General features: G+C 41.0%; 1 long non-coding RNA gene across 1 annotated transcript in view; it reads right to left on the bottom strand.

Annotated features, from left to right (window-relative positions):
* The window catches only part of LOC141098924 (uncharacterized), a 125217-nt gene that overhangs the window by 17381 nt on the left and 87582 nt on the right, over positions 1-20254 (bottom strand). The window lies entirely within an intron of this gene.

The raw sequence follows: 20254 nt of genomic DNA, 5'->3' as shown, positions 1-20254 counted from the left end.
ACATTCTCATTTTCCTTGCAATGCAGTTGCTGAGGAAACAAAACATTACAAAATAGCTTTTGAATAGGCTGTCCTCATATTGCATGGATGTATATGCACTTTAAAAGCAAGAGAAAATTGCTCTTTCAGACAGAGCCAGACAGAGCTTCAGGTCATGGCAGTGGTGAAGCTGAAAACCAGCTGCTTTGGTTATGTGATTGTTTAACAAGCAATCACTTGATTTTGCATGAGAACAGGCATTGCAGGCAATAACATGTGTAAACCATATAAAGCTTTACTAACATAAAAAAGCACAAATACTGCATGTGTTTAAGGGTGTGCGCACGCGCTGTGGATTGTCCTGCCGATTATTCCGCGCGTATTAGTCAAAAACCGCAGGTTAATCCACAGGTCAAAAGACCTGCGGTTTATCTGCAGTTTTTCTGCGGTTTAGCCTGCGATTTTCCCCTGCAGTTTGACACCTGCCATGGAGCAGGTGCCAAACCGCAGCGGAATCCAAACAAAGAATTGACATGCTGCGGTTTTGAAACCGCAGCAAATCCACGCGGAAAAATCCGCACTGTCTACACTGCGGTTTTCATTTTTCAATGATTTTAATGGTACTGTACACCGCAGCAGAAACTGCAGCGGATCCGCAGGACCAAAACCGCTGCGAATCCGCAGCAGAATCTGCAGCGTGTGCACACACCCTAAAGGTTACAGACACCCTTGACATGGAAAAACCAAGGTTTACATATGTTAATGCTTTACTAATGTTAATAAAATGACATTACCTTTCAAGTTGTATTGCAGCTAAGGGAAAAGCAACTGTATCTAAAGCATCTGAAGTCGTGAGTTAAGGAGCTTGAGAGTGATTTATTTCAAAGTGTGGTATAATTAAATTGTCACTTGTGATTCAGTATCTTTGGATTCAGGGAGCTTAGAAGAGTTTGACTAGTACTAATTCAGGGTTTGTATTTACTAGTTTGTATTCTGGTGTTTTGTCATCCTCATTAGGAAAATGTACTCAGTTTTTGACAATGCCATCCAGTGTACATCTTGTCGCATGTATAAAATCCTTGAACAGTCATTTGAGGTTGTATTCTGCTGTGCAAAATATGAGCACATTGAACATTTGGAAGTGCAGGTATTGAATCTAAATGAACAGCTTGCATCGACATTATCAGATAATACAGTTGTGCTCAAAAGTTTACATACCCCGGCAGAATTTTTGCTTTCTTGGACTTTTTTCAGAGAATATGAATGATAACACCAAAACTTTTTCTCCACTCATGGTTAGTGGTTGGGTTAAGCCATTTATTGTCAAACTACTGTATTTTCTCTTTTTAAATCATAACGACAACCCAAAACATCCAAATGAAAGGTTCACATATCCCATTTCTTAATACTGTGTATTGTCCCCTCTAACATCAATGAAAGCTTAAAGTCTTTTGTGGCAGTTGTAGATGAGGTTCTTTATTTTCTCAGATGGTAAAGCTACCCACTCTTCTTGGCAAAAAGCCTCCTGTTCCTGCAATTTCCTGGGCTGTCTAGCATGAACTGCATGCTTGAGATCTCACCAGAGTGGCTCAATGATATTGAAGTCAGGAGACTGAGATGGCACTCCAAAACCTTCACTTTATTCTGCTTTAGCCAATGACAGGTCGACTTGGCCTTGTGTTTTGGATCGTTGTTATGTTAGAATGTCCAAGTACGTCCCATGGGCAGTTTCTAGGCTGATGATTGCAAATTTGCCTCCAGTATTTGCTGATAATGTGCTGCATTCATCTTTCCTTCAACTTTGACCAAGTTTCCTGTGCCTTTGTAACTCACACATCCCCAAAACATTGATCCACCTCCGTGCATTACAGTAGGAATGGTGTTCCTTATATCATAAGCCTTGTTGACCTCTCTCCAAATGTAACATTTATGGTTGTGGCCAAAGCTCAATTTTGGTCTCATCACTCCAAATTACCTTGTTCCAGAGGTTTTGAGGCTTGTCTCTGTGCTGTTTTGCATATTGTAGGCAAGTTACTTTGTGGCATTTGCTCAGTAATGGCTTTCTTCTGGCGACTCGACCATGCAGCCCATTTTTCTTCAAATACCTCCTTAAGGTGCATCTTGAAACAGCCAAACTGCTAGTTTTCAGACAGTCCTGTATTTCAGCTGATGTTATTTGTGGGTTTTCCTTTGCATCTTGAACAATTTTCCTGGCAGTTTTGGACAAAATGTTTGTTGGCCTACTTGACCATGATTTTGTTTTTACAGAGCCCCTGATTTTCCATTTGTTAATCACAGTTTGATTGTTGCTGACTGGCATTATCAATTCCTTGGATATCTTTTGTATCCCTTTCCTGTTTTATGCAGTTCAACTAACTTTTCCCATAGATCCATTGACAATTCTTTTGCTTTCCCCATGACTCACAATCCAGAAATGTCGGTGGCTGGATGAAAGATGCAAAAGTCTGTCTGGATCCCAGAAACTCACTCAGATTTTATGCACACACACTGATTACAAGCAAACAGGTCACAGGTGAGGATGTTACCTTTTGTAGCCATTCAAACCCATTTGTGTCAACTTCCGTGCATGTTATCAGGTCAAAATCACCAGAGTATGTGAACTTTTGATCAGGGTCATTTGGATGCTTTGAATTGTCATTATGATTTGAAAAGAGAAAACCCAGTAGTTTGACAATTAATGGCTTTACCCAACCACTAACCCTGAGTGGAGAAAAAGTTTTGGTGTTATCATTAGGGATGAGCTTTCCGACATTAAAATATCAGAAATTGGCCCGATATTTGCGATATCGGAATTCCGATTTCCGATTCCGATATTTTTTTCACATCGGTAATCGGAAATCGGAAATCCCATAATCCTTCAGCCTCTGAACCTCTAACCCTAACTATCCCTAACACTTAACCCTTACCACTAACCCTAACCCTAACTAACCCTAACCACTAACCCTAACCCCTAACCCTTACCCTAACCCTACTAACCCTAAACCATAACCCCTAACCCTGCTAACCATAAGCATAACCGTAACCCTAACCCTACTAACCCTAACCCCTAACCATAAGCATAACCCTAACCCTACTAACCCTAATCCCTAACCCTAATAACTATAAGCATAACCCTAACCGTAAACCCTGACTCTACTAACCCTAACTAACCCTAACCCCTAACCCTTACCCTAACCCTAACTATCCCTAACCCTTAACCCTTACCACTAACCCTAACCACTAACCCTAACCCCTAACCCTTACACTAACCCTAAACCTAACCCCTAACCCTGCTAACTATAAGCATAACTGTAACCCTAACCCCTAACCCTACTAACCATAACCATAACCCATAACCCTAACCCTACTAACCATAAGCATAACCCTAAACCCTAACCCTACTAACCTTAACCATTACCCTAACTATCCCTAACCCCTAACCCTTGCCACTAACCCTAACCCACCCTAAACACTAACCCTTACCCTAACCCTACTAACCCTAAACCCTAACCCTGCTAACCATAAGCATAACTGTAACCCTAACCCTACTAACCCTAACCCCTATCCCTACTAACCATAACCATAACCCCTAACCCTACTAACCATAAGCATAACCCTAAACCCTAACCCTACTAACCCTAACCCCTAACCCTAACCCTACTAACTATAAGCATAACCCTGACTCTACTAACCCTAACTAAACCTAACCACTAACCCTTACCCAAACTCTACTAACCCTAACCCTAAACCCTAACCCCTAACCATAACCCTACTAATTTTAACCCCTAACCCTACTAACCCTAACCCCTAACCCTACTAACCATAACTGCTAACCCTAACCCTAATAACCCTAACCCCTAACCCTAACCCTACTAACCATAAGCATAACCCTAACCCTACTAACCCTAACCATAACCCTAACTAACCCTAACCCCTAACCCTAACCCTACTAACCCTTACCCTAACCCTTACCCTACTAACCATAAACCCTAACCCAACTAATCCTAACCCAAAGAAAAAACACAGCTGTTAAGAAGATGGCGACCAGTTTTCCTGCTACAGCTTTCGCTCTGTGCATTTTTCTAGCGATTTTATTTGCTCCTCTGCCTCTGCAAACTCCTTCCCCATTATCCTGAGGTGTTTCCTGCCTATTTTATCCATTATATAGCACTGTAGTGGTCATTTTGTAATTCTGATTTTTTTCTCCCATTGATTTGCATTGATATCGGAAATCGGAAATTCCGATATCCGATATTTTCCAATATCGGAAATCGGATTTCTGATACGATATTGGGCAATATCACTCATCCCTAGTTATCATTCATATTTTCTGAAAAAAGGTCAAGAAAGCAAAAAGTCTGCTGGGGTAGGTAAACTTTTGAGCACAATTGTATGTAAGCAGATGCTCGCTGAGGTCAATGTGGGGGAGAATCGTACAGAGAGTGGCAGGACAGATAGGAAGTTAGCTGGGTGACAATTAGAAGGTGGGATAGAGGGATTACCAGGGTGGCTAGTCTTGATCTTGCACACCTCAACAAGTTTGCTAAGTAGGCAGATGAAGGGGATGTCAGTACATGGGCAATGCTACTACAGCAAGACACACCCTCTGAAAGCTGGAAGAGTGTTTTCTCTAGTAAGGAGGGGAATAGGAACGTGGAACAGGCCAGACAGGTGCTGGCAGTGAGGGATTCCATTTTTAGTGGAACAGATAAGGCAATCTGCCACAAAGACAGGGATCATCAAACGACTATGGCAGACAACATGATTAGGGATACCATAAATTCTCTATTAAAAGTCACTTTGCTTAAACAGTAGGAAGTATGGCGCCACCTCAAAATCACTGAAGTAGACAAATCTCTGGGTCTGGTTAGCATACACCCTGAGCATTGCAGAAATTAAATAGACAGACCATTATTTGTAATATTCAAAAATTCAATAATAACAGGGTTTGTACTCCAGCACTGGCGCATAGTAAATATTAAAACATGGGACAAAATGTGAACCTGTAAATTATAGGCCAGTAAGTTTACCTTCTGTGAGTAAAATCCTGGAACATTTTCTAAGAGATGCTATGCTGGAGTATCTCGATAAGAATAACCTCATAACCCGGCATCAAAATGGGTTTATGAGGGATTGGTCCAGTCAAATTAATCTGGTCAGCTTCTATGAAGAGGAGACTTGCAGATTGGACCAGGTAGATGTTGTCAATATGGACTTTTCAAAGACATTTGAAACAGTGCCACAGAAAAGGTTGGTAAATAAATTGAAAGTAATTGTACTAAGGGAAAATATGTGTAATGGGATTACCAACTGGCTCAGTGATAGGAAGCAAAGGGTGGTTATTAATGGAATAGTCGGATTGGGTCACAGTTAGCATTAGGTTGCCGCAGAGGTCAGCATTGGGCCCTTTTCATCTTAATATACTTATTAATGGCCGTGTAGAGAGAAAACAGAAGTAAAATTTCAAATATCTCTAAATAACATTAAACTCTGCAAGGTAATTAACACCTAGGAGGATACTTTAATATTATGTAAGCTGGAGGCTTGGGCTGAGAAATGGCAGTTGAAGTTTACTGTAGATGAATGTTAGATCCTGCACTTGGGCAGAGAAAATGAAATATATAATTATGCTCGGGCATGTAAAACACTAGGTAAAACTGTCACTAAAAAAGACTTGGGCATATGGGTGGACTGCAATCTCCTCTTTAATGACCAGTGCCATGCAGCTGCTGCCAAAGCAAGTAACATAATGGGATGCATTAAAAGAGAAATAGATGTTTATTGCAAGAACATAGTTTTAAGTCTATACAAGTCACCAGTGTGGCCATACTTAGAATACTGTGTACTATTTTGCAGAGAAGAACGACCAAGGTTGTTAAAGGATTAGGTAAACAGCTTATAAAAGTTTCATTTATTCAAAATTGGAAAAATGAAGGTTTAGGGGCTACCTTGTTACAATGAACAAATATATAAGGGGACAGCACAGAGATTTTTCTAATTACGGTATATAATTACACCTAGGCCTGTGACGGTGGCAAGGGGCATCATCTTTGTCTAGAGGAAGGAAAGTTTAATCATAATCACAGACACAAATTCTTTAGCAGCAATTAGCATTTGCCCCATGGTGTTTTTCCCTTCTCTGGATCAACATGTTAGGTTATAGGCTGATCTCAATATTTTTATGTTGTAGGTGTATCTGTCCTAGTAATATAGGCTAGAGGTGAGGTCTGTGTATACCAAGAACCTGCTATTTCTACCATTTATCCTTTATTTATTTCCTCTTTACTTGCTTTCCTCTTGATCTACAACCTAATTTCTTTTCCCTCCCTGAAACTGTAGATACTTTCTCCCCTCCCCATGCTGGGGAGAGCTGTGTACAACCCCGTCATCTGCTCTATTGCTGGTTTTAACACTGAGAGCAAGAGTTGTGACAAATTTCCTAAAATTGTTGCAGAGCATTAGCTACACATATGACTTACAGGCAGCAAATTGACAGTATCTGTTCGAAGTTGTACATAGCCTTAAGGCACACCATGAGTTACTAGTTTAGAGAGTTAGCAGGAAGCTAGTCATGCTGAGTACGATAGTTAATTTATGACTACTTACTGAAGCAGGGGATTTAGAAAACTCTTCTTATAAAGTAAATGGAATATGCAACCTAAGTGCAGCCGGATATATGAAACAATAGTCATTTTTTTACATAAAAAATATTTGCTTAATAAATACTGTTGTATGCAAACAAGCAAAATGATTTGGTATAAACACAAAAAGAATGTTATGTAACAAAGAACAAAGTAAGATTCCCCATCGGCATTATATATGCAGAAAATGTACCGGAGAAAATGGTATACCAGACATCACTCTCACTCCAATCCTCAGTACATTTACTTATCACTTCTGAAGACATCCTTTATTTCGATGAATATATTTAGCACTGTTTAAATAAGTCACAATTTCTTACTTTTAAATCCATTTAGCCTTTGGTGTTTTCTGAAGAAACACCCTCCTGTGAAATCCTAAATACTTAAAGGGTTGTTTACTGCTGAACTGCATTATTAAAGGAGTTTTCCTAGACTACTATTATGTGTATGATGCAGGCAGAGGAGCTGTTAACCCCTTAGCTGCTGCTGTAAATCTCTGACAGCGACCTTTAAGTGGAGAGAGCATGGTAGCGCTTCAAGTGATTGATAGATGCTGATGGGCTGCCATGGCAGTCAGTGGCTTGTTGATGGCCCCAATGGCTGCCATCTTACTATCTTATTACTCCTGTGAAGCTTATCCCTTGATTGGGCTTCATATAAGAACTTATTGTTCACTTCAATACTGAAATATTGCAATATATAAAACAAGCAATCAAACTACTGCAGATCCCTAATGGGGAATGAAAAATACAATAAAAAAGGAGCGCAGAATATATGAGCTGAACTGCAGCACCTAGCAGTAGCCGCAACACATTGACGGTCGCACCGTCCAGGTTGAAAAATATCCCCCAGACATGGATTACGGCATGGGACAGAACGACCAACAGGTGAGGGATATTGTTGTTTTTTTATTTTTGTTTTATTACAGAAGACAAGGTATTCAATGGAATGGGCATTCTTTACCCCCTTCATTTCTAATAATTTCTCTCGATACCCACGGTTTTTAAATTTCATAGTCATTTCATCTAACCTGAAATCTAATTTTTCTGCATGTGTTAAACCTTTTGGCATTGTGAGTGAGTTAGAGATCTTTGTAAATGTGAAGGGAGAAATGCAAAGTACTACATCTGGGCAATAAAAATGAAAAAAGCATATATAGAATGGGAGGAATAGGGCTAAGTGACAGCACATGTGAAAAAGACTTGGGTATACTAATAGATCACAGACTGAATATGAGTCAACAGTGTGATGCAGCAGCAAAAAAGGCAAATGCAATTCTAGGATGTATTAACAGAAGCATACAGTCTAGATCACGTGAAGTAATAATTTCCCTCTACTCCTCTTTGGTCAGACCTCATCTGGAATATTGTGTCCAATTTTGGGCACCACATTTTAAAAAAGACATCAACAAACTGGAGCAAGTTCAGAAAAGAGCGACCAGAATGGTGACCGGTCTGCAAACCCTGTCTTATGAGGAAAGGTTGCAGGATTTGGGAATGTTTAGTTTGCAAAAGAGAAGACTGAGAGGAGACTTAATAGCTGTCTACAAATATCTAAAGGGCTGTCACATTGTAGAAGGATCAACTTTATTCTCATTTGCACAAGGAAAGACTAGAAGCAATGGGATGAAGCTGAATGGGAGGAGACACAGATTAGATATTAGAAAAAACTTTTTGACAGTTAGAGTGATCAATGAGTGGAACAGGCTGCCACGAGAAGTGGTGAGTTCTCCTTCAATGGAAGTCTTCAAACAGAGGCTGGACAGACATCTAACTGGGATGATTTAGCGAATCCTGCTTTGAGCAGGGGGTTGGACCAGATGGCCCAGGAGGTCCCTTCCAACTCTACGATTCTATGATTCTATGAAGAATGGTTACTCGAATTATGTAGTAAATTGTTTCTATCAGTGGATTTTCTGAACAAATACGTGATGAGGGTATCATCAGCAATTTTTAATACCATTTTGTACAAAAAGATAAATTTTTTTCAATGCTATAATTGACCATACATTTAAATTCTGGCCAAACCGAGTAGATATTTAGTACAAACTTGTGTATCGTCTGAATGTTACACCCCCATGCGCTAAAAATATCTCTATAAAATTACGCCAAAAGATACAATGGATTTGAATTAGTGGATTTCTGCACATGAATTCCTTCTCTAATCATGCTATGTATGTATTAGCATATGGAGGTGCGACAGTCTAGCCCATCGCAGTACCGCTGTTTATAGAAGGTTTCTTGATACATTAAATATTTTTTATTTATCACAAATACTACAAACTCTAGAAAAAAGTATTTTTGTAATTTTGTGTAGTCATTAGTATTTAACGGTCATTCCATGGCTTCTATGGATTTAGAATGTTCGATAGATGTGTAAAGATTACACAAGTCTAGCTTAACTAGTAAACTTTCTGAGTCAATTGTAATATCTTTTATCTCGTTTAAGAAAATGAGATTTGTCTAATAAAAATAAGGTGGATGATTTAGCTAAGAGAGTAAACACCTTTTCAAGGAGAACAGATGGAGACAATAATATGGAATCCATTGAGGCCACTATGGTTCTGCTTGGACGGTTTTGTAATGTCTTGTGTATCTGTGTTAAGACATAAAATACAGGTGTGATAGAGTGTCTGTCAAAAAGGTATTCATTTTGGCATTTTTTTTCAGTGTATTTGTCTACTATTTAGGTTCATTTATGTGATATACTGTATACACCTGGGGATCATTTTTGAATTTTTCAGATATTTCCCCTTTTGATAGTTGAGAGCTAATTTCTCGCACATAGTCATCTTTATCCATAACAATCAAACACCGTCCTTTATTAAAAGATTTAAAAATGAAATAGGTTGACCACTACCTCACTATCGCTATTTGCTCAGTCTGCATCATGTGATCCCCGGCTACAGCCGCTGCTGACATCCATTGATGTCACGTCAACTTCCGGATTTTCTGGATTCACCCAGACATTACCCAGGTGCATGCATTCTCTCTGACTGGGCTTGGGCGGCAGTATCCAGCACACATGCAGCCAATGAAAGCAGAGGAGAGAGGGAAAGCACACGCTGAATACTGCTGGAGATTTCCTTACCGAGATATGTGGATGGTTTGGCAGTTCTTCAGCAATCTTGCCATCGATACACTTTATTGTTTAAATAATCTTCGGTGCACCAGATAAATTTACTTGTTTGTTTTCCAATGTCTTGCTTGAGTTCATTTACTCCTGATTTACCCTGCACTACTTCATACACTCTGCACAACTTAAATAAACCACCCTGATGCACTCTACAAAACTTACATATACCTCCACATTATAAATTCACATACTAGTAAACTACACCCCCAAATCATTTGCAAACTGGAGTCACTTGTGAGGGGGTATCCATTGTTTTTACACATCAGGGGCTCTTCAAGCGCGAGTCGACATAGCGCCCGCAGACCATTCTCCAAACTGTCATTCCTTAATTTCAAAGCTCCGCAGTGTGTTCAAACAGTAGTTTTCCACCACATATGTGAAATCAGCGTACTCAGGAGAAATTGGGTAACAAATTTTGGGGGTCTCTTTTCTCCTTTTACCATTGCAAAAATAAAAAAATTGGCCCTAAACAACATTTTTGTTAGAAATTTGGATTTTTTTTTATTTTGTGAGCTCAATGTTATAAAATTCTGTGAAGCATCTTGGGGTTCAAGGCGCTCAACACATAACTAGATAAATTCCTTGAGTAGTCTGGTTTCCAAAATAGGATCACTTGTGTGGGGTTTCCACTGTTTAGGCACATCAGGGGCTTTGCAAAGGTGACATGACGTCCGCTATCGATTCCAGCCAATTTTGCGCTCCAATAGTCAAATGGTGCTCCTTTCCTTCCGAATCATGTCGTGTGCCCAAACACTAGTTTTCCACCATATATGGGTGTACTCAGGAGTAATTGGACAACAAATTTTGGAGGTCATTTTCTCATGTTACCCTTGTGAAAGCAAAAGAAATTGGGAGCTAAAACAATATTTTTGTAGGAAAAAAATTGATTTTCTATTTTCATGGCACCATGTTTTCCTTGAGGGTTTCCATAATGGGGTCACTTCTGGGAGATTTCCACTCTTTAGGCACATCAGGGGCTTTTCAAACGTGACATGATGTACGTTACTCATGCCAGCAAATTTTGCGTTTCAAAAGTAAAATGGTGCTCATTTTCCAAGCCATGCCGTGCCCTCAAACAGTAGTTTTCCACCATATATGGGGTATTGGCGTGCTCAGGAGATATTGCACCACAAACTGTGTAGTCCATTTTCTGCTGTACCATTGTGAAAAAACACCATTTAGGGCTAAATCTACATTTTTATAGGGAAAAGAAAAAATTTCATTTTTTTCCTTCCACATTGCTTTAATTCCTGTGAAGCACCTAAAGCATTAATAAACTTTTTTAATGTGTTTTTTAGCCCTTTGAAGGGTACAATTTTAAAAATGTTGTCACATTTGGGTATTTTCCTTCAAATAGGCTCCTTAAAATCACTTCAAATATGAGGTGGTCCCTAAAAAAACTAGTCTTGTAAATTGTGTTGAGAAATTGCTCATCAATTGTTAACCCTTCTAACTTCCTAACAAAAAAAAGTTTAAAAAATGATGCTGATGGAAAGTAGACATATGGCAAATATTGTTTGTTAATAGTAAGGAGCGAGTACACTCATTGCTCCTGTTTCCCCAAGAATGCTCGGGTGATCTCCGAGTATTTTGGCGTGCTCGGAGATTTAGTTTGTGTCGAAGCAGCTGCATGATTTGCGGCTGCTAGACAACTTGAACAAATGCGGGGATTCCCTAATAAACATGCATTCCTCACAGGTATTCAGGCTGTCCAAGCACGCCAAAATACTCTGAGGACACCCGAGCATGCTCGGGAAAACCCGAGCAACGAGTATACTTGCTCATCACTATTTGTTAACTATTTTGTGTGTCATAACTCTCTGTTTTAAGAACATAAAAATGGCATAAAAATTTGGCAAAAATTACGATTGTCACGTACCTGCTCCTCAACACATGACTTGGGGTTTGCGCCTGCAAGGGTTAATCTGTCTCCTCTCACTCAGTCCAGCATTCAACCTCTGTTCTATGCTGCAATGGAAGCATATATCACACCCCGACACAGACCACACACCCCGTTTCATACATGCTGCCACCACTCACCGAATACACAGGCGATGAGTCCCAGAAATATTACTACTACTGTCTGCCAATCACCAGGGTCACACACTTTAAGGCTATGGATACTTTAGAGCATACAAGCTTCAGACTGATTAAAGTTTTAAGCTTTAATAATAAAGGTACAGTGCTTACAATATAAAGATATAAAAATGGAAATATAAAGTGACATACAAATATACAAAAACAGCGATAAAATAAAAGGGAGAAAACTTACAGAAATATCAAACTTTGCAGTCTGGTATTCTGTCCCCAAGGGAGGGTGGAATATGAAATGTAGCACATCAGCTAGGCTACCCCTCTCTGTGAACAGGTTTCTATGTGTACAGGCCTAATTTATACAGTAGATTAACCTGGAGATCGGATTTCTAGACCAGCCGCTCATGTTAATTTTATAATCCTTGGTTTGTGACTGTATCCTAGCTATTTTACAAATTAATACATTATTTTTCTTTGAACACTATTTGTGTGACCTTTCTCATAGTAAATAGTGTCATGCTGCAATTGGCGTCACTCCATCAAAGACACCAGAAGGTGTGAAATGTTTCCACTTTGTATGTTCTCAGGAAATCCCCTGGGGTGGGTACCAGAAAGACTGTCTCTTCTCAGGATAACATAGGTCATGACCTGTGTGAAGAGCTGCAGTCTAAGGACAGATGTTAATTTACTGCTGGTTATACATCCATATATATACATATTTCACTACAACAATATTTTCACAAATAAACACTAAACATTTCCACATAAGGCTGAGTTCACACGTGGCTTTTTTTTGCATTTCCGCGGCGGTTTTAACCACTCGATTTTGCCGTGAAAACGCGAAAAATAAGCATCCCATGCATTCCTATGGGATTCCGCAGTGCTGTGCTAATGCTGCGGTTTTTACCGCGGCGGAATCGCTTAGCGGTAAAAAACGCAACATGCTCATTAATTTGCGGAATCGCGGCGATCCCGCACCCATAGGAATGCATTGTTCCGCTTACTTCCCGCTTGTGGCTGTGCACACCATGCGGAAAGTAAGCAGAACAATTGCGGATGGTACCCACGGTCCGGAGGAGAGGAGACTGTCCTCCAGGCTTTGGGTACCATATCCCTGTAAAAAATAGAATTTAAAATAAAAAATATTGTTATTCTCACCTTCCAACGTCCCGCGCAGCCTTCCTGCCTCTCTCCACGCTCTCGTTCCCAGTAATCCTTTGCGAAAATGCCCGCGATGGCGTCCGTTCTCGCGGGATCGCGAAGTCTCGCGGTCTTTCGCTCGACGTCATCGCGAATTACCGCGAGACATCGCGATCCCGCGAGAACGGACGTCATAGCGGGCATTTTCGTAAAGGATTACTGGGAACGGCTGCGCGGGACGTCGGAAGGTGAGAATAACACCATTTTTTATTTTTTTTACATTTTATCTTTTACTACTGATGCTGCATAGGCGGCCCCAGTAGTAAAAAGTTGGTCACACTCGTCAAACACTATGTTTGACGAGTGTGACCAACCTGTCAATCAGTTCTCCAAACGATGCTACAGATCGCTTGGAAAACGCTAGCATTTTGCAAGCTAAATACAGTACGCTTGCAAAATGCTAGTTTTTCCACGGGAAAATCGCGGAATTTAAAATGCGATTTTCCCGCGGAATGGAATTCCGGAACTCTCGCGGTAATTTCCGCAAGAGTTCCGGTACGTGTGCACTTAGCCTGAATGTACCACTATCATAAAGTAAAATATGTCATGAAAAATAAATCTCAGAATCACTGGGATTCGTTGAAGTGCTCTAGAGTTATTACCACATAAAGTAACACTAGTCAGACCTCTAGCGATATTTTATATCCAATGGAAAGGTGACAACTTCCAAAGTTTAGACATTTAAATATTTAATAATGGTAGAATAATTTTGAACTAAATAAAATGGAAAATCTTGTAACAAATAGTAACAAGGTATGTCATATTGTGTTGGGTCTGATCGGAAATCATAATGCTCAATAATTTGTACAGTGAAAAATAGATGTGGGCATAGTATTGTTCTCCTCCAGATGGTTCTGTGTCATGGATGATTGAATGCCCACTGAAGATGATGAAATGTCTGGGTTATCTATTCATTTGAGTTTCTCAAGAGTGAAACATTTAATGCACTATTACTGCATGTAGCAAGTCATAACTAATACTTCTGTTAAACCATTCCATTATATACATTTTATAGTTTTTTTTTTAGATAATCAGCTCCACTATATTCAGTTATCGGGCTCCACAGGCCGCTATACACAGAATAATGGCTCCATAGTGGAATTGTCCACTATGTACAGAACAGCCTCCAATACACAATATGATGTCTGAAGCTCCCCTACTTACAGTATGAGACCCCCAGCTCCACTATATATATGGTAGTAAGGCTAGTTTCACACTAGCGTTTAAACGACGCGCGCACGGCGCCGCTAAGCCACGCCCCCTGTCGGCTCCCTGCCCGCCCCTTCCTGTTATCGCCTCCTCCGAGCGCAGAGGGCTGCATGCGTTATGCGCACCCTATCTTTAGCATAGGGTGCGCAGGCCATGTGCAACTATGAATATAGCGTGCGCTGCGCATTTTTGGAGGTGCGCCGTGCGCGCCGAACGCAGCATGTTGCATTTTGGCGCGCACGGCGCACATTCAAAAATGTGCAGCGCACGCTATATTCATAGTTGCGCACGGCCTGCGCACCCTATGCTAAAGATAGGGTGCGCATAACGCATGCAGCCCTCTGCGCTCGGAGGAGGCGATAACAGGAAGGGGCGGGCTGGGAGCCGGCAGGGGGCGTGGCTTAGCGGCGCCGTGCGCGCGTCGTTTAAACGCTAGTGTGAAACTAGCCTTATGGGGCCCTACAACCTCTTATACACAGAATGATCTTTAAACAGCTCCCCTATTTACAATATGTTGGCCACAACAGCTCCCATATACACAGTATGGGGGTCCCTCAGCTCTGCTATATAGTATGGGACTCCAGAAGTAATAACTAAAGATGGGCAAGCCCGAACAGTAAAATCCAGCATCCATACCCAACACCTACTGTTCGGGTATGGACACCGAACACGGACTTCACCAGGAACTCCATGCTACTGTTTGGGTTCGGCCCCCCAAACACTGGGTATTTATTTCACTGTGATGTGCATCCCTACTCTTAAGGCTACATGAGGGAGGGCCATGGCTGTAGTCATGGCCAAGGACACAGCACGTACCCATGTCGGACCGTATCATACGGCTCCTCAGCATCCTCCCTGTTCAACTCTGCTATGGCTAGATACTCCCTAGTTAGTTTCGCCCCAGACATGAGGGTATCAGCTGCCACATGGTGATAGACCTGCCCTTCTGTACTGTCTCCTGCGGTGACACAGCGTCCTCCCGGTCCAAACCCACTGCATCTGGGGGTTCCCTCAGACATTTTGCCCCGGATCTGAGGGCATCAGCCCATGCGATAAGTTGCCACATTATGGAGCCACCTGCTTCCACGGACTGTCAGTTTCTCTCTTAATCCTTTACCTACATTAGAAGTACTATTCCATCCATGTGACCTGGGACCTAAGTCCCAAGGATGGACTAGTACGTCCAACGCGATCAGCGGTGCTCATGGGGGGAGCACCACTGATCGCGTCCGGGTGTCAGCTGATTATCACAGCTGACACCCAGCACTGTGTGTCAGGGTCGGTCACGGACCGCCCCCGGCACATTAACCCCTGGCACACTGCGATTAACGCAGTGCACCAGGCGCACAGGGAAGAATCGCGCAGGGAGGGGGCTCCCTGCGTGCTTCCCTGAGACCCACGAAGCGACGCAATGTGCTGTGTCGTTCCGAGGGTCCTCCTCCCTGCAGGCCCCCGGATCCAATATGGCCACGGGAGCCTGCAGAGAGGCAGTTTCCTCAGTGCCTGCAGAGAGCAGGCACGGAGGAAGCCTGCAGCAGCACCTGTCAGATTGCTGATCTGACACACTGTGCAAGGTGTCAGATCAGCAATCTGACAACTAGATAGTGATGTCCCCCCCGGGACAATGTGATAAAGTAAAAAAAAACACTTGTAAAAATAATTTTTTTTTAAAATCCTAAATAAATTTAAAAAAATTACATAATAAATTCTTTTTTTGCTAAGAAACAATAAAAGTACACATATTTAGTATCGCCGCATCCGTAACGACCCGCCCTATAAAACTGTCGCACTAGCTAACCCCTTTAGTGAACGCCTTCAAAAAACCCAAAAAACAAGCAAAAGCAATGCTTTATCATCATACCGCCGAACAAAAAGTACAATAACGCGCGATCAAAAAAGACAGATATGAATAAACATGGTACCGCTGAAAACATCATCGTGTCCTGCAAAAAACAAGCCACCACACAGCGTCATCAGTGAAAAAATAAAAAAGTTATAGCTCGCAGAATAAAGTGTTGCAAAAATAATTATTTTTTATATGAAATTGGTTTTATTTTATAAAAGTGCCAAAACATAAAAAAAAGATATAAATGAGGTATCGCTATAATTGTACTGACCAGAATAATAAAACTGCTTTATCAGTTTTACCACACGCAGAACAGTGTAACCGCCCCCCCAAAAGAGAAATTCATGAATTGCTGGTTTTGGTTCATTCTGCATCCCAAAAATAGGAATAAAAAGCGATCAAAAAATGTCACATGCCCGAAAATGGTACCAATAAAAACATCAACTCTTCCCACAAAAAACAAGACCTACATGACTCTGTGGGTCAAAATATGGAAAAATTATAGCTCTCAAAATGTGGTGATGCAAAAACTATTTTTGCAATAAAAAGCATCTTTTAGCGTATGACAGCTGCCAAATATAAAAACCCGCTATAAATAGTAAATCAAAGCCCCCTTCCCTTAGTTAGGGAAAAATAATAACATTTAAAAAAATGTATTTATTTCCATTTTCCCATTAGTGTTAGGGCTAGGGCTGAAATTAGGGTTAGGATAGCTCCGGCCAGTAGCGTCGTGGCTCTGTCCAGCTCATTTCTTTACTTGCACCCCAGTCAGCCAGCTCATTCACTTCATCCTCCCAGCTTCTCACCTGCTTATCCAGCATTTCTGTGGATCATTCACTGTGAACAGCACAGCACCTTCATTCAGCAGAGCTAGGGTAAGTTTGTATAAGTCCTTTACCGTTCATCAGTGTATCTTGCTGTTGTAGATTTGTATCTCCTGCACGCTTTGACTATTGGGCGTATGTGTGAAAAGCAGGACTTTCACTTTTACTTTTACGTTATCATCTTTGAATCGTCCTGTGAGCGTGGTGCCTTTCTCTATTTAGTGATTTTTTAATTGTACGGCTGTACATTATAAACTTCTGTGAAGCCCTTCGGGGTTCAAAGTTCTCACCACATAACTAGATAAGTTCCTTTGGGGGTCTAGTTTCCAAAATGGGGTCACTTGTGGGGAGTTTCCACTGTTTAGGTACATCAGGGGCTCTCCAAAAGTGACATGGCGCCCGATCTCAATTCCAGACAATTTTGCGTTGAAAAAGTCAATTTGGTGCTTGTTCCCTTCCGAGCTCTGCCATGCGCCGATACAGTGGTTCCCCCCTCCATGTCAGGTATCAGCGTACTCAGGACAAATTGCACAATAACTTTTGCAGTCCAATTTTTCCTGTTACCCTTGGTAAAATAAAAAAAATTGGACCTGTAGTAAATTTTTTGTGACGAAAAGTGAAATGTTCATTTTTTTTAAACATTCAAAAAATTCCTGTGAAGCACCTGAAGGGTTAATAAACCTCTTGAATGTGGTTTTCAGCACCTTGAGGGGTGCAGTTTTTAGAGTGGTTTCACTTTTGGGTATTTTCTGTCATATAGATCCCTCAAAGTGACTTCAAATGTGATGTGGTCCCTAAAAATAAAATGGTGTTGTAAAAATGAGAAATCACTGGTCAACTTTTAACCCTTATAACTTCCTAACAAAAAAAAAATTTTGTTCCAAAATTGTGCTGATGTAAAGTAAACATTTGGGAAATGTTACTTATTAAGTTTTTTGTTTGTCATATCTCTGTGATTTAAGGGCATAAAAATTCAAAGTTGGAAAATTGCGAAATTTTCTAAATTTTAGCCAAATTTCCATTTTTTCACAAATAAACGCAAGTTATATCAATGAAATTTTACTACTAATATGAATTACAATATGTCATGAGAAAACAATGTCAGAATCACCAGGATCTACGGAAGCGTTCCAGAGTTATTACCTCATAAAGGGACAGTGGTCAGAATTGTAAAAATTGCCCGGGGCATTAACACGCAAACCACCCTTGGGAGTAAAGGGGTTAAGCTTCTGTTCTAAAACTACTGTGGCCCTCTGCTGTTCTGGCCTGCTGCTGTTCTGGCCTGGTGCTGTGGATGGCTGGGCTTCTCCCTAAACAAACGTTGCATGGTCACTGATATCATTCCGGGCTTTACAGCCCATGCAGGCGGTGTGGGAACCCTGGCCTGACTAACTCCTTTGAGGAAGTCCTCCCTCTCTTAGATGCAGCTGACCCCTCCTATGTTTAACTGTTTTCTAACTGGTTTCACTGCACTATATTACATCTACTATCCTGTCTCATCTAGTGGCCAGAAATGGGTACTACACTTGCCCTAATAACAGGTACACAAAATAGCAAATATATACATTACATTATGCACATAGCAGCAACACAAAGAGAGGGAGTGGGGTATTACACGATCCCGGTACTCCCCTTACAGCTACACATACCGAAAAATGAAAATGTTTTGACTTTTAGAGTATAATTGAGAAAAAGTCAGGCTCTGAAATAGCAAAATATGAGCTGACGTGTTTTCAGTAGAGAGAGCAAAGAAAATGAAAATGACCTTACAGCATAAACCAGTCCATACATAACGGTCAGTACTAGGCGATTTCCAGATTAGTAAAACGGCATAAATCTGAGTAATATGAACTCATAGGTATCCTGTGTGCCATCGGACAGGATCGGTGTATACAGGGATGATGCAAAGAACTAGTTCTGCTTAGCACATTGTGCACAATAGATTCTTTACTGCTGTGTTGTATATAACTGATTTCATTGTTGTGCAAAAGGGAACAAAGACTGATTTTTTTATTATATGTGAAAGCTTATAACTATGTTTGTTATTATGCAAATATACCTGGAATTAATTTACTTTATTAAGTCTTCTACTCGCCCACTCTTTTATAGCAGGAAGCCACCTAAGGAGGCAAATGCTTCACTCACACAAAACATACAGCATGATTCACAGCTATAAGCTGAATAGTTATGTATGCAGCATTATATGTCACTGGGTGGGCGCAACCTTGATTAATAGAAGGGACCAAACCACCTCTAACCTTGTATTTAGGAATGTGCTACATGTTCACTAAACCTGAGAAAATCTTCTGCACCATGGTAAAAGCTATGTGCTGTAAGAACACAGTTAAAAGGATTTTGTTGTGAGTTCATTTTCCCCTTCACCATTGAGGTCTGATGAACTCCCTCTTCTGGTGAAGGAAGGTAGTGAGGCTGATTACCAAGCACCTGAGCAGAATGATGATGACTGGGTGACTGGAATTGCTGACTGGATATAAGGCAGCCGACGCCCTTCTGCCTTGCTGGTGATTTCTCAGAGGGATTCTTGGAGACGAGTCTGATTCCTGCTCCTCAAAAGCTAAGTTTTCTGCTCTGCTTTTTGCATTTGTGTTTTGGTTTTGTTTTTCCTTGTTTTTCTGGATTTCTGCCATTCCTTTTTACTCTGTCTTCAGAAAATACCTGAGTACTGATATAGTCTTTTTGAAGCCTAGCGTCTTCAGGGCTTTTTTCCCTATCAGTCTGTTGGCTCTTGTTTTGATAGGGTTTTGGCAGATTGCAGACAGCAGCTTTTCTATCCTGTCCTATTTAGTTAGCTTGGGCCCCATCATTTGCTCAGCCTATCTTTCTATCTGTGTGAGTGTTTTTTCATCTTGCTTCACCGTCATTATATGTTGAGGGCTGCCTATTGCTTTGGGGTCTGCTCTGGGGCAGTTTAGATTTCCCTTTCTGTCTTTAGGCTATTTAGTTCTCCGGCTGTGATCGAGGGGTCTAGGGCACCGTAGGAACCCCCCACGGCTACTGCTAGTTGTTGTTGATAGGTTCAGGGGTCTGCAATCCGATAGCTGCCAACTTCTCTGGTTTTCTGGACTTAGCTAGTATTTCTGTTTTTGCCTCCTACGGTGACTCATTCATAACAGGATTTTTTAATCCAGGTAAACAAAAGTAAATCTGCAGGTTGCTATTTATTCTGAGGACAGTAAGAGGTAAGTGCTGAGACACTGATTTCAGTGATGTGTCTCTTATTAGGCTGCGTGCTGTTGTTTTAATACAATGAGCGTTTTATCAGCAGATTATCAGTGTCCAGACAAAAGCAAACATGTGTCCTGGTCCAACCATGCCCTCAGCACTGATTAGATTATTGTCAATATAGAATGTGCACAGAAAGCTGC

This window comes from Dendrobates tinctorius, unplaced genomic scaffold (assembly GCF_039654945.1).
Source record: "Dendrobates tinctorius isolate UK_male_01 unplaced genomic scaffold, ASM3965494v1 ptg000097l, whole genome shotgun sequence".
Classification (NCBI taxonomy): Eukaryota; Metazoa; Chordata; class Amphibia; order Anura; family Dendrobatidae; genus Dendrobates; species Dendrobates tinctorius.
The sequence above is the reverse complement of the archived record's forward strand: the minus strand, read 5'-3'. Positions and strand labels throughout refer to the sequence as shown.